Source organism: Paroedura picta, chromosome 9 (genome assembly GCF_049243985.1).
Source record: "Paroedura picta isolate Pp20150507F chromosome 9, Ppicta_v3.0, whole genome shotgun sequence".
Lineage (NCBI taxonomy): Eukaryota > Metazoa > Chordata > Lepidosauria > Squamata > Gekkonidae > Paroedura > Paroedura picta.
The window spans coordinates 19,272,957-19,288,958 of record NC_135377.1 but is presented as its reverse complement, the minus strand read 5'-3'; the positions used below and the strand labels follow the sequence as shown (position 1 = coordinate 19,288,958).

The 16,002-nt window shown below is 44.0% G+C and overlaps 1 protein-coding gene and 1 long non-coding RNA gene across 2 annotated transcripts in view; one reads left to right on the top strand and one right to left on the bottom strand.

The window, feature by feature from the left end:
* The window catches only part of AZIN1 (antizyme inhibitor 1), a 34,105-nt gene extending 24,930 nt beyond the window's left edge, over positions 1-9,175 (bottom strand). The window contains exon 1 of the mRNA XM_077351748.1: positions 8,862-9,175. The gene's annotated coding sequence lies outside the window, so the exon portion shown is untranslated. The remainder of the gene's footprint in view (positions 1-8,861) is intronic.
* Positions 9,176-9,237: 62 nt separating this feature from the next.
* Positions 9,238-15,934, top strand: LOC143844515 (uncharacterized). The gene is made up of 3 exons (XR_013234009.1): positions 9,238-9,885; positions 13,503-13,680; positions 14,999-15,934. It is a non-coding gene; the product is annotated as an uncharacterized LOC143844515 (long non-coding RNA).
* The last annotated feature ends 68 nt before the right edge of the window (positions 15,935-16,002 follow it).

Genomic DNA, 16,002 nt, shown 5'->3' with positions numbered 1-16,002 from the left:
ATTACACTAAAAAATAAAAATAATAATAAAAATAAATTAAAAAACAGAGATCTGCTTTATCCACATGGTGTAATATTTCCTAAGAGATACGGTGTTAAATTCCAAATGAGAAAATGTTAAGGTAAGCTAGATAAAGCCATCCCAGAATGGTGACTAGGAAGAATGCAGATCATATGAATCTCTCCTATTCCAACTTCTGGCTCCTGAAAATGAACTACCTTCAAGAACGAAAAAAATTACTCAAGGGAGAGACATTTTATTCTGGTAAGTATAACAATAAATGCTTTGCGGCGATTTATTTGTATTTTTAAAATTTTACCATGCTGCTGAGGGGCTGAAGGCTGCTTGGTATAGAATCTACTTTTATCAGCAAGCCATACGCCTTTCTGAGAACTGGAAGACTGACATTGATTGTTTAATGTGACGCTAGAGAGCAGATACTTTGGCCACCTCATGAGAAGGAAGGACTCCCTGGAGAAGAGCCTAATGCTGGGAGCGATTGAGGGCAAAAGAAGAAGGGGACGACAGAGAATGAGGTGGCTGGATGGAGTCACTGAAGCAGTCGGTGCAAACTTAAATGGACTTCAAGGAATGGTAGAGGACAGGAAGGCCTGGAGGATCATTGTCCATGGGGTCGCAATGGGTCGGACACGACTTCGCACCTAACAACAACAAACAACAGAGAGATAGGGCACAGAAAGGCAGGATGTTTTCATTACTTCTAAGCAGAAGGAGCATCCTCAGAATAGAACAGCATCCTGATCGCTAGATATCGTATCTCCACTGAATGGGACTCCCTAGATATCCTCACATGTCTGCGTATTTGGATAATTGATCTCCTAGACAAGAGCAACCTACCTTGTGACCACCTTAGCAGCCTAGTTGCAAATATCCACTTTATGACAATAAAACCAGAGTCCAGTAGCACCTTTAAGACCAACAAAGATTTATTCAGTGTAAGCACTCTTCCTCAGACTATTAATAAATCTTTGTTGGTCTTAAAGGTGCTACTGGACTCTGATTTTATTGCGCTACTTCAGACCAACACAGCAACCCATTTGAATCTCACTTTGACAATTTTTAACATTCAAGATGATGTCACTGCCTTACCTTTTCAACAGGAATGCAAGTTTTGAAGGCTACTGAAATAACGTCACATCTAACAGACTGTGCTGCAATGCACACAGGTGATTGCTTACCTTGCACAGAGTGTATTAATGAGATACAATTCTTTAAGCACCTGATCAAATATAACTTAGAGCCTCTCTGGCCCCAGGACATCAGATGCAAGGGCATATAATATAAAAATATAATATGAAATATAATATAAAAATATAATATAAAAATAATAAAAATATAATATAAAAATAATAAAAAATATAATATAAAAATATTCTGATGGCTACAGTTCTGTTGATATAAATTTTAAGAAATCTCTGCATACACAGCATATCTCATTCTGTCTCCACAGAATGCAGAGGCTTACAACAAAGGGTCAGAAAATTTGGAATGAAACACGCACTGTCCATTTGGGTCAGATGAGAAATCAAGTGGCAACTTGAAGATCTACCAAGTTTATTTCAGCATAAGCATTCCTGAGTCAAACCTCACTTTTTCATAGTAAATTATTCCAAATAAATCTATGCATAAGGATATGGAATATGTGGGTTTTATACTTAGTGATTATTATGATTAGAGAGGTTACAGCTTGCAGTCTCTCATGGGGCTGCGTTACAGAGAGCTAGATCAAATATCTACAAACTGGAGCAGGGGTAGTCAAACTGCAGCCCTCCAGATGTCCATGGACTACAATTCCCATGAGCCCCTGCCAGTGAACACTGGCAGGGCTCATGGGAATTGCAGTCTATGGATATCTGGAGGGCCGCAGTTCAACTACCCCTGAACTAGAGCTTTCCATAGAGGTTCAACATGAAGCAATAAGGCAAGGAATACAATATCATAGTATGATTATAACATAATTAGAACCCATTAATATGGGTTAGTTTATGCTTCACTGTTACCAATTGTAAAGGATCTCTATTAATGCCTAGATGTGAGCTGGTGTTTAATTTTTGGGTAAATTCTAATTCAGCACTTTTGCATGGGACTCTTCCACGTTCTGTTTGTTTTGTAAGTTAGGCCCTGTAAGACCTGTAACAGTGGGTCTGGGAAGGTTAAAAGATTCCTCTGCAGTTTCTAAATACTGTATTTTCTGCCGTCAGATCTGTGTTAATTTACTATGCCATGTAAAGACTGACCCGTTTGTCCAGCATAGATAGTGGCAGGACACTGGTGGCAAATGATGGCACATATTAAACTGGATAATTTGCTTTGTAGGCCTTCTCCAAGCCTCCAAAACCTCAGGAGAATGCCTTTCCCATCATCTGATGGCAACAATATTATTATATTATACCTGGGGCTTTCTGCATGCAAAGTCTGAACTCTGCAGCTGAGCTACTGGGGGAAGATAACAATGCAAAAGTCCAGGAAAACAAAATTCACTGCTCTCTAGGAAACCTTCAGTAGTACTAAAAAAAACCTAAAACTAAAAAACCCCTATGGAATACTTTCCTATGTGCAATGGGCAAAATGCTTTAAGGTAATGTTTTACTCAAAACGTATGATACCAAAATTTCTGTGCAAGAATCAACAACATTAGATAGTGATAATCCTGTGTATGCTGCACATACATAATTTTGTTTTCTATTCTGTTTTCAAAAGACCTCCTGCTCTGAATGTTTTGGTTGCATGCAATTATTACAAAGCTGAAGAAGTTTCACAACAAGACTAGAGATTACCTGGGAATCTAGTCTGATGATATTAAAGATTGGGAAGACAAGGGCTTCTTTTCATGCTTAATGTTTACCTCTAGTAGGAATTTAGGAATTGTTCTGTTAAGATTTATTAAGCCATTTATTTTCCCCTGCTTGCAATTATCCTCCCATGTATTTCCACATTGTTATCTTGCTTTTCAAAACGCAATTTTCAAGCATTCTATCCACAATTAATACGGTTCACAGATTATAACATCAAATGGGTAGCCATATTGGTCTGAAGTAGCACACTCGAGTGCTTGTACTTGAAAGCTCACGCCCTGAATAAATCTTTGTTGGTCTTAAAAGTGCTACTGGACTCTGATTTTATTAAGATTATAACATACTATTGAATAGTTCAGCATTTATTATAAAGTAAAATCCAAATATGCTGCCAGCTCTATTTAACTATATGAGACTGTTTCTGTTCAAGTAACTTTTCCTTTACTACAAAATCAGCGTTTTCAATTTTTCCCTTGTCTATAGGATATATTTGCAGCTCTGCTTACAGAAAACAGTACAATCCTAAAACAGAATTGCACCAATATAAATTCACAAGTTTAGACAATAAGAGCTGTTTTTTGTACTCGCTTTTCACTACCTGAAGAAGCTCCTTACGATTGCCTACCCTTCCTCTCCCCACAAGAGACACCCCTGTGAGATAGGCAAGGCTGAGACAGTTCTGGGGGAACTGTGATTAGCTCAAGGTCACTCAGCTGGCTATCTGTGGAGGCGTGAAGAATCAAACCCCATTCTCCAGATTAGAGGCTGCCACTCTGTACAATTGTCTTGTTTAGGATTGGACTATAACTCATTTATACCTTTAAGTTTCATAAAATTGTACTATTCAGTATATTTATTGGCCAATATTAAGGTTTTTTTGGTAGTTAAAGTAGTAAAGAATCAGTAGCCTTGTTCAGGATAACATGGATTTCCATTTTTCTAAAATGTCTGTTCTTCTCTCACCCCAAGGGGAAAAAAACACAATTTTTCTTATGTCAAAAAAAAATCACATATATAGGGCAGAGGGCAATTGCAACACTGTTATTTCATGGAATTATCCATATTATCCCACCCTAACTATATGTCCTTTGGGCAAGCACGTGTCTATTTTTCATAAGTTCTTCTTTTATTTGTAGGAGTTCTATAATTCCACAGGTAATATTTTTTATTATGTAACGAAAACTTCTGTCTTACAGAACTATATTCACCAAGAATATACTGTTTATACTTGATCAAGAGTAAGCTCCCTTAAGAATTTTGGATTTATGAACAAGCATTCACACAAAGATTTTACATGTCTGCACAGAAAGTAATCAACTAAAACATGAACTTCCACTATGATTCTGTAACTTAAGTAAACAATTTCCAAGAAACCTTCCTTTTTCATGTCAAAGGAGGGAATGTAATGGAAACAGCAGTCCTTTGAATCAGTATGCACGATTTAAATAAATGCATACTTCAAATTGCACCATAAGATCTACATTCCAGCTGTTCAGGTACCATTGCCATTTGACCCAGATTAATCATAGTCCACGATTTAGATTACAACATCCTCTTGTACAGGCAGAACAGCTCAGGTGTTCTGTTTTTAAGGCAAAATTTTAACAAGTTGAAGAAAATAAGCATTAATTAACTAATCTATAATTAGTGAGCAAAGTATTTTAAATTTTATTGTTATCACGAAACATCCAGGAGCAATGGCAATAGGTTTAACTCACTTGCCAACCAAATATATGTCAAATTCCAGGTGTACAAAAAAATCACACAGAAAACAAACCCTGAACCTCCACCCCAAAGAGTGTCTGGCCTCCTAGTTAAAAGTTTCCTCCTTCCAAGCTCCAGAAGCCATTGTTATGAACACTGAGGTTATGTTATATGTAATTAAACTGGTTTCATAAAGAGAACGGGAAGGGAGAAAACACAAATGTAAGCTGCTTCATCTCAAGCTGTTTTTAACACAGCAGTTTCTTACTAGCCATCAAAAATAACCTTAGTGGGTTGAAAGCACTTAGAATTCAACCTTCCTTTTGAGTCATCTGTGCAGATTCTTCAAACAGCAAGACCTGAATCTCAGAGGACAGAAACCCATCCATTGTGTGTGACTAACAAGGCTTCCTAGCTTATTTGTGGAGCGATCTTAGCTCTCTCCTGCCTCCCCGTCTTCCACACCACAACTCCTGGCGGCTGCTGAGAGCAGCTCAGAACTACCGGATGCCCAAAAAGGCAGAGGAGACAAGCGCCTGCTGTGGATAAGAGTAGCGCTTTTTTACCACCCTGTAACTGGGCAGACAAGGAAGGGGAGGGGAGGCTGGCGTTGCACGCACTCGCCACTCTTGGAGAGACACATGGGGTGGGGGATGCCTGTCGCAAGCCGCGGCAGCAACAGCAGCATTGTTCACACCGTGGCAGGAAGGAAAGAACTAGACAGGACCAGTCCAGACTGGAACAGACCCTCCTCCCTCCTCTTCCACCACCATTATTCAATACAAAACTCCATTAAGATGCCACCGCCCACAGGGCTGGAGTGAAGGGGAGCTCTTTTCTCCGCCCAAGGCAAGAATAGAAGCTGGTGACTTGCACACATAAGGGGCCTTGGGGATGATCTGAGCATAAGCTCAATTTTGACTGGCTGTGTGACAATACACTTGGAAACCTCCAGCCGCTGCTTTCACTTTGAACAGAGCATCATGATAGTCCCAAATAAGTGTCTGTGCCTCAGCAAATGACATGCATAATCTGCATTTCCTCTCCATCCGGGACCCTGAAGAGCGCTAGAGACAGGTCCAATGGGGGGAAATTAGACTTCCTTCAGCTGTTTACTGGCGCCAAAGTATTGGAGACAAACAGTTCAAAAAGCCCTTCCTCCTACGCAACCCAACGCAATGCCTTACCCAGTCATCTAAACCATTCTGCAGTGTAGATGTCTTGAAAACACAATAGTCACATATTTGATTTTTAAAAGCCTACTATGCTTCAAGATTATATCAGTCTACTACTTAAATTCTGATTTCTATGTACATCCCCTCAAGAAGTACTTAAATGAGTGTTAAAAGCCACTCTGGGATTACGCTTGGGAATAAAATAGGATTAAAACATTAATTTTTAAAAATTAATATTCCTTAATTGTCTGTCCTATTCACAACCCAGGAGATCCAAGAATGTCTAAAAGGTGGCATTTCCCCATAAATTTAACTAATGCTGGTAGGAACCACATTATTATGATTGCTCAACTAAGGGGTGGCAACTGTTCCACATTAACATGGTCAAGGTGTGATGTTGTATATGTGGCTCTGGACAGCCAAACTACTGTTTTTATCTCTTCTATCATGTTTCCCAGAGGAAAAGGAGGAATGTCACATTCATATCCTGCCCAAAATTCTCAAAGCAACATGAGTTCCATCCCCCAATTTTATCATCATTCAATCTTTTAAGCTAGACATGAGTGGAGAAATGAGGGCTTTCTAATGCTTCTGAGTGAATGTTATCACTAACAGAGGACTTGAACTTGCATTGCTCAATATGCTTTGGTCTACAACCACACTATCCCTCAGAAATCCAGCTGGCTCCACAAATGTCACACCTCTAACTAAACGAATCTGTATGCCCCTGAGCTCTCTTGTACAAACACTTCTTATACAAGAATCACCACTGTGACTAAAGCAATCAAGTTCCCATAAAATTCCTTTTTCAAGACTGGCAGTCCGGAGGGGTTTGACATAAGGGGAGGACCAAGCCTGGCAACGGATAAAAGGAGACAAACTAGTCCGCAAGCACATGCTCAGATCCTAAAGCATATTAGTTGCTTCTTAATGTGCTATATCTTCCTACACCACTCTGCCATTCACAATCAGAGTGGATTTTCTTTCGTCTTCAAGGTGTGGTAAGAAACTAAGCATGGATTCTGACTTACATTGGTAATGGTGTGTGCCAAGTCAAGGGACTGTATTTATTCTGGGTAATTAAAGTTATGTATATTGTGACAGTGCCTCACAGACAACCAGGAAGGAGATATTTTTTCACTCAAGGCAGACTGCAATAATTAAACAAGGCAAGTGGTCTTGCTTTACTACATTCCCCGCCATGACACTATTAAAGCTTGTTCCAAGCATCAGGGGAAAAGCAGATGCATAAATATACTTGATCCGGGGTCGAGAAGAGAGGACGATGAACTACTGTCACCTTAGATAGTCAAACCTCATCATCAAGAACTCCCTTGGCACGAACAATGCATACAGGATCTTCACGTCTAGCCACGGCAGGCATGTTTCTCCTAAGTTAAGCAACCTGGGCCAACATTTCCACTCCCTTTGCTGGTGCCATGTGTCCCTCCTATGTTACTTGGCAAAACCTGAAAACAGCAACGTCTGCTGTAGCAAAACAAAAGCCCAGTGGCACCTTGAAGACTAGCAGCATTAATGTCGGCATGTTTCTCAAAAGCCAATACTGAAATAAGTGTTTTCAGTCTTTAAATTGCCACTGGACTGTGTGTGTGTGTGTGTTTTGTGTGGTTCTTTTTCAATTCCAGCCTGTTTCATTCGAAGGGAACCTGGAAACAGCAAGGCAGGATCATCAATTGTTTCTGGCTAGAGTCATCCCCCTCTCCCTACATGGGCTTCAGGGGCCGCCAATGCTCTTGTGAAGGGCCAGCCCTATGAGATCACCAGGCAATACAATTCTGTCCCCACACTCAACCTGGGGGGAGAAGGAGCCTGAGAAGAGAGCGGCTGCCTTCTCTGCAATGTCACCAACAGGCCTCCTCTCTCCCATAGCTCCAGGCCTGGGCCCGACTGCCCCCAAACTGTGGGGAGACTTCCCTTAGTGGGGTAAGGAGAAACCAGGGAAGCCCCGGCTGACACCCGCCCTTCCTCCGCGGGGCTGGCGACTGACAAGAGCCAGGACGGACAGGGAGCCGGCGTGCCATTTCCCCCATGGGACTCAAGAGAGGTTCCCCTCACAGGTCAGGGGGCTTCCCCCACAGCCCCACACCTCCCCCTCCCCCGCCGCCACGCTCAACGACTGCGCCGTAACCGCCGCGGCTTCTCCCGGCTTATCACTGCTAACTGACCCAGTTCTGAGGCAGCCACCCGGGCGGCAGCCTCCCACTCCCCTCCCCAGGAATCCGCCATGTTGGAGCAGGCGGACGCCGAGCCCCTCCGCCGTGCTCCCCCCCCCACCCCCCGGGAAGCGCCGGCTCTGCCCACGGCGTCGCACGACCCACCCGGGAGCCCCCTCCCCACCCCCGCCCCGCCGAGGTCTAACCGGCGGAGGAGCAGGAGCAGAAGCGTCGCGGCAGCCCCTTTCCTCGCACACGCGAGCGGCCGCCATGTTAGAACTGAGGCGGCTGCTGCCCCTCTCCTTCCCCTTTCCCCAGCCCCAGAGACACCCGCCGCCGCGGCCCTGCTCGGGAGGAGGCGCGGGACTTCTCCCCCGCTCCCCTGAGGGGAGCCACCCGCGGCCCTAGGTGCTGGGGAGCCTGGCACCGCCGAGCACACACCGGCCGGCCGGCTGACCATTCCGCGCTTAGCGCCGCCGCTGTCGGGGCCGGCGGGAGCCCGGCTGCTGCTGCTGCTGCTGCCTCGGAGGCGCCCTCAGCCTTCCACTGAGTCGGCATTTCTGCCTGCCTGCCTGCCTTCCTCCCCCGGGAGAACCGCGAATGCCTCCTGGGGAGGCTGTCATGGAGCATCTCGTCCCCAGGCGTGATCCAGAGGAGGTGCAAAGGAATCCGGGAGGCCGAGCCCTGCCTGGACCAGATCGAGCGCTTCTCCAAGCCCAGCTTTGTGGCGCTCCGACTCTCAATGGCGTTGCCCCACGTCTCTCCCCGCACCCGCCGCCCTGATCCTGGGGAGGCTGCAGACGGCCGAGGCACCTGCACCTTCCTCTCCCCCCCCCCCCTTCAAACGGCGCCCTTTTCTCATCCGGCCTTTCCCTTCTCCACCGCGGCTGGGGCGATCCCCCCCGCCCCCCCTTTTGCCCCCTTCCCGAGGCGATCTTCTCCATCCAAAACATAACCCGTCGCCTTCCCGGCACGAAAAGGGGGGTACTCACGTGGGACAACGGCCCGAAAGATTTGGTAAATCGTCTTCTCTTTTTAGGCGGAATTTTTAAAGAGGGATGTGGGAACCTACAGCAGAAATACAGGAGGCAGCGGCGCCTTCCAGGGCCATAGGCTGCGGGCTGGACCGGGGAAAGAGCGCACCGTTGCGCTGCAGCGGCGGGACACAAGCACGGAGAAGAGAAAGACCCGCGTGGAAGAGGGGCGGAAAGCACCGGGAGGGAAAGCAGCAACAGCAGCGGCAGCCGGGTGGCCAGAGAGGCGGCGACAAGCACAGTCACACACGCAGCGAGAGAGCGGGCGAGACGGGGAAAAAGACGAAAGAAGGCGGAAAAGGGCGGCCGGCTCTGCATTTATAGGAAGGGCTCGGCCAAAGGAGGGGCTCGGCGCCACGCGTCACAAGCGTGGAAGGAAGGAGGCGCTTGGCCGGCCGTTTGCTCGCAGCCAGCCCAAAGGCGCCCTCTCCTTGCGCGCCGGCTTCTCTCCTCCCTCCCTTCTCAGCGAGCGTAGAAATTCCTCGGGGCGAAGCGTGGGTTGCGCATGAGCGAGGGCCGCTCGCTCGGGGGCTGGGGAAGGAGGCAGAGCGGAGCGCTCCTTTCCCAGTCGTGGCCGCAGGGCGGGAGGTTGGGTTGCAGCTATTGCCCTGCGGGGACGTGTTTAGCAATCCGGGGCTGGGCTCGCGCCTCGAACCCGTGAAGTAATAAGGAAAAGAGCGGCTCTGAGGACGGGAACAGAATGTTTCCCCGCCTGGCCAGCCGGTCGCTGGACGTTGACCCTGTGGCCCTGGCGAGCCTCGTCCCTCCGGACCTGGGAAGCTTAAGCAGGGTCAGCCCAGGGTTAGGAGACCACCGAGGGCGACGGCCTCGGCTTACCTCTTGCCTTGAAAACCCCGCGTCCCGGGGTCGCCGGGAACGGCGTATGGTTGCTTGACTGAGGCTGCTGCTGCTCGCCTTGATGTCACTCTTGTTTTTGCTTGTCCCTGAGGGAACGAACGAAGGCCTGCTAGAACCAAAGCGGGTTAGTATTGAAGAAGAGACTCCTGCTTATTTTGGTGAGGCTTTTAAAATTGAGACTTGGTGCCAATAAACAGCCTCATGGCAAGGTGACACCCAGTAGTCGCAGTCTTTCTTCAGAGTGGTTTCTCTGTGCAGTAAAATGCTAGACCAGTTGGATTTCTGCCTTATGCACAAGACTGTCTTGAAGATGCGGGTTTAAGAAAGGGAAAACAGAACTTTTGTGCAAGCAGCAAGTGCTTGCAATGTGTTAGACAGTTATGGTGTGTACTTTGTCCTTTTCTTATGATTAACATAGGAAAACAACATGTTTTTCTATATATGGACTTAACCCGCTGCCCTACAGTCAACCAGTGTCTAAGGAGCTTACACAAAAGGTCTGTTTTCTGGATACCATCATCCAACTGTGTAGTTGGTACTCATATTGAAGATCAAAAAACGCTACACAGTTCAACATGCTTCCTGAGCATTTCACCCATGTGGTACCAAGCTTGAGTCTGAAAACATTTTCTGGCTGACATTGACTCAGATAAATGCAGAATGAGAACAGTCCAACTTTTTGAAGCTGTTTTAGTGGGAGCACGGCAGTGTTTATATTGCACATTTTGGTTTGAAAGATGTTTATTGATTCTATTTTTTTTAACTAATAGCTTTGGAACTCACTTATATTTACATGCCTGTGATTATTGTTGTAACATTATTCTAAGTTCCTAGTAGTGTTTTGAGGGGCTCTTGATAAGTAAATGTTGTTTGTACATGCTTGGAAGTTCTGTCTTTTAAAATAAATTTTTATTACTGATTTGATATGTTTTTAGCAAATAATTAAGAGAAACAGTAAAAATATGTTTCTCACCCTTTTTTTTCTTTTCCCTTTCATTTTTATGTATACATAGATCTGGCAAACCACCCCGTATTGAGTCTGCCATGAAAAAGCTAGAGAGCGTCACCCCAAGGTTCAGACATGACCCGGTGCTTGCACAGGGGATACCTTTTTATACATAGATACACCTGAGGAAGCTTAACACAAAACACATAGGGGTGTTAATATTTTGGAGTAAAAATTTCTTCCAATGGCACCATTGTTTTTTGTTGTTGTTTTTGTCATCTCTTTCCTTAGTCTACCTAGCACACAAATCTAGGGACCATATTCTGCCATACATCTGGACACCACCTTTGCCTCTATATTAATTGAATCATAATCATAGAGGTACCTCCAGGGTCATGTAGTCCAACCTGCTGCACAATGCAGGAACTCACAACGACCTGCCTACCCACAGTGACCCCAATTTCATGTCCAAGTGATCACTAAAAATTCAGGCAATAATGTTATAGGACTTAATAATACCAGCTATATTATTTTGTCTGTTCTAATGTGCCAACAATGCCCTTTTGCTTTTTGCACAGGACAAATAGGTGAGTGCCTAAATAAAAGAATAAACTAATTTATGTGTCATTAAAGATCACAGTTTTCGGAAAATTCATAAAACATTTTGCTCTCTACAGCATTCTGTTAAAAAACCTCAAAGACAAACTTCAGAATAAAATAGCTGAACTGAAGTTCATTAAGACTATTGGATCCCATCAATACTTTCTGCATGTTCATGGGGGGGGGGGGTACAGATTTTCCCCTTTCTGTTGAAAACCCTCTGTCTTCTTAGAGTGGAATTTAGGACTGCATGAGGAGACGGGAGAGGGAAAATTCAAGATTTTGGGCAGGATTCAAGCCAGAGGTTTGATATTATCTGTTACCTTGACCAGAAAAAAGCTAGGGATTTCTTACTCCCTACAGGTGTTTACTGTCTTAGAAAAACCTAGTACTCCTCACCCTTGACAGGTATCAATTAGCGTAGCACAGTTTGTAAATGACTTGTGTATTTTTCTTGATCAGATTTGATTGGGGGGGTATAATTACACCAATGCAAGGATCCCGAGTCTCCAGCCACCGCTGGAGGAAGTGGAGCCAGTCATGAAATGGCATAAACAATTTACCTTCAATTACAAAATGAAGATCGTTGTGGTGGCAGCTGGTACCAAAGCAGTGTTTTAAAAAATATGCATAGCCAATCAAAACTTCAGTCACCAGTTAGAAGCCTTGCTGGGCAAAAGCCCCACCCACTTTCTCGAAACACTTGGGTACCATCATGTCCAAATGTACCACATTGGGGAACTCTGCTGTAGTACATGCTTTTTAAGGCCTCTTGACCCTGCTGTTTGTTTATCTTGTAACACCCTCTACATGACTAGAGCAAGAATCCACTAATTACATCTGCAGAACTGGGCTCCTGCCCAAATGTTTATGCTGGAATAGAAGTTATTAGTCTTTAAGGTGCCACGAGATCCCTGTTTATTTTCCTTCCCTGGATTGAGTGGTCTAGTCTTGCCCTTGATCGCCAACTCTTTATTTTGCTTGAGTATTAACATCCATGCTGAGGTGACAGCATCTACAACATCTATTATAATCCACCTCAAACCAAATGTGGGATATAAATGTTTTAATAAGTAAAACAGCTTAGGACTTCATGACCACTCTCACGAAGATGGACTATGTTCGGTAATATCTAGTCCCATGTATATAGTTAGCTGCTGATACCCTGGATTTGGTGCTCTGTACAGGTGTGACTCATCTAATCTGGGTGATGAGGGAGATTAAGATAACTCATGGGGAGATCTTTACTGATGAGGTTTAGACTAATGGTGATTCAGAGCTGCTGCTTTGGGGTAGGCAATACAAATGCTTCCCCCCCCCCCTTGGAGAATGATGAATCCTGAAGGCTTCCAAGGCAGCTCTGGAGGAATTTCTTGCTGAATTGGTTGGTAGTTTTTCTGGGCAGATGGTAGGCCTCTGGAATCAGGAGATGGCAGGTACAACAGATACAATTGCTTCTGCGTGGCCATTTTTGCATGATGATTCTCATTTAGCCCTTTGGTTCTTTGAAAACCTGAAGGACTTACGAATGTTATTTAGAGTGGCAACAGTGGAAGACCTGGTCTGAGGCCAACCAAACTACGGGTTAGAAGTCTGTTTTAGGATCTGCTCTATGGTAGTGGTGGGAATGAAGAAATCACACTTTTCCATCATCATTTAATTCAAATGAGGCATTCTTTATGGTTGAAACTGATTATCTGGATGCCTTTAAAGCTTGCTGGGTAATCTTGGGTCAGTCACAGAAACTCAACCTAACTTACCACATTGAGTTGTTGTTGGTGGGGTATGTGTGTGAGAGACAAGTGCAGTCAAGTTGCTTCTGACTTGCAGCAGCCCTATGAATTAACATCCTCCAAAATGTTCTATCATTAGCAGCTATTCTCAGGTTTTGCAAACTGAGAACCATGGCTTCTTTTATTGACCATATCAGTCTTTCTCAACATTTTTACCATAGAGAAACCCCTGAAACATTCTTCAGGCTTCAAGAAACCATAGAAGTAACACACTTGTGCAGAATATGGTTGGGAAGCATAACTATGTACATGCCTGCCCAGGCCATTCCCCTTCCCACCCCTTCCAATCCCATCATTGGCCATTTTAGGAGGAGCAGGTTGACATGACCATATATGGTCATTTCACATGATAAAACATTTTTAAAAAAAATATGTTAAAATTACTTAACTCCCACCATTCAGGAAACCCTTTCAAGGCTGTCAAGAAACATGAAACCCTGGTTGAGAAAGCCTGGTCTGCTCCCTTTGAGGATCAACAACCAAGTCAGCCAAAGTGAATGGATAGTTCCATTGGAGATGGGGATGGAGGAGTCCTCAAAAGGTAGTTGCTGGACAACAGCAGTAGTGGAAGGTGACACTGGTAAGGCTTTTTCATAGACAACAACAGTGGACACTATGGTTAATCCCAGTTAGTACTGTGCAGAAGAAGCCAATAATTACCAGTTCTGAACAACTGTTAACTCAAAAACCCTATGATGAGATGCTGGGTTGTTATGAAGGTAAAATGGAGACAGAGAATGTTGTGAGCCACTTTGAGTCCCCATTGAGAAGAAAAGTGGGATATGAATAAAGTAAATAATATTTTCTATATACTAGAAGGTGTTGCTGAGCAATAACTGTTTTGCCCTCTAGTTGTCGGCTGTGCAGTATTGCAAGGTTTCCTCTTGTTTCTATTTAATCTTTACATGAAGCAGTTATGAGAAATTGTGTAGAGATTGGGTTAAAGTGTCAGTATGCAACTCCAGCTCTTTCCATTTCAACCTATAGAGATGGTAGAAACACTAATTAAATGCTTTGAAGAAACAAAAAACGGGTAGACAGTGAATAAAAATATGATAAGTCGTATGAGTTGGAAGCAAGAGGAGAACAACCTGTTATAAGTTACTATAACCTGTTATAGAAGTTACTAAGGATGCCTTCTACCAGTTGGCCAGCACCATATGTTCCTAGGAAGACTGACCTGGCTGCTGTCTTAAATGCTTTAGTCATATCCAGATGTTTTATGTAGGACTGCCCTTGAGGATTGTTTGGAGATGTTAGCCAATTCAAAATATGATTGCCCGAGCCGTAACTATTTACTACTGCGAACATACAAATGCTGTGATTTGCCAACTGCAGTATTTTTGGGCCCTATTCAAGGTCTGATGTGAGCTTCCAATGACCTGGCTTAGGTTCAAAGTACCTGAAGGGTCACCTCAACTCATGTCAACCTGCCTGAGCCTTGATGTCAGTAGTTCCTGTATCATCTGGTTAGATTGGCAGCAACTTGTGAGAGGGTCTTTTCAGCAGCCATAACCACACTTTTGTAATCCCTGAAGGGTTGTGCTATTACCTCAGACCTTCTGGAGCACATCAAAACATTTTTATTGTGTTCCTGAGATTTATTATAGATGTTTTCACCCCATTTTAAGGGTTGCTTTGTGTTAGTATTTTTGCTCTATTTGTTATTACATTTTCTTGTAGACACCTGTGGCAGAAAAGTGGACATGTAAATGAACTAAACGAATAAAGTTCTTGAACCACTGGGCTTCCTTTACAGTTCTAATGCTCGTTTTTAGTAATTCTGCCAAGTAATTCCTCACCACCTTTTAATCTCTGTCTGGAATTGCCAAATTGCTTATCTGTGTGTAGCGATTGCACCAGCCAGCTTGTTTTATGTTTTCTGTTCTTTCTCACAGAAACTGTTGGGGATGAACTCAGATAAAATTGCTCTTTCAGCACAAGTAACCCAAAGGTGAGCTCTGGGACTTGTCACATGATTCACTTATCATTATCAGTGTGTGTTACAGAAGAAATAACATGTCCACATGACAGCTATCTGCTCCTGGCGAAGTACTTGAACAGGGGAAATGGAAGCACCACAGGTGAAGACAAGTATGCCACACCTGGCAGGAATGTATGTCAAAGTATAAAAACAATAAAATGAGTAACTTCTGTGAGCAGAAATGCTGCAGTTTGACATTTATCTGCGTTTCATCTTTATGTCAAAGGAACCTCACAATTAAGCATTCAGGGTGTTTTTTGCCCCAGGGCTGCACTAATTACATGGCTATACAAGGATCAGTTTCTCAATAGGTTTATTATTTAATGAAAATAAGCCTTGGAGGCTGCAGACAAGACACAAGGAACTCAAGGGGTGTGTGTGTGTGGTATGGTGTGATGTTTTTGGCTTTTTTCCTGCCATTTATCTGATAAAAATCACGGCACAATCTGTTTCCCCATGTGGGAAAATGCACAAGGACCCTATATCTTTTCTCTTGTGGAAAGAAAAGTTTCTGAAGGAGGGGAGAATTTTCAGGAAACAAGTGGTAGAAAGAGAAGGAGTTAAACAACTTGTCCCTTTGCCCCACGCAGGCATGCCATTTCTCTCCTTGGCCTCCATCAACTGTGGGTTTAAAAAAAATCCAAAAAAGTAATAATAATCGGGAGACAGATTCATGCAGCTACCATGTGGCTTTCAGTCTAGTCCTCTACTTTTACTCCTCAGTGTAGGGAAACAATATATTTCTTTGTGTGTTTTTCCCCCCTCTGTGTGTTGATGGGGAGATTATAGCGTTATTAAAAAGCAGTTATGCAAGCAAGCGTGTCTTATTGACTGACCGCATTTTAAACTTTTGCCAGTGTTTACAGAACTGACAGTAGGAGAGAAAGACAACGAGCACAAACAAGTGTTATGACCTCC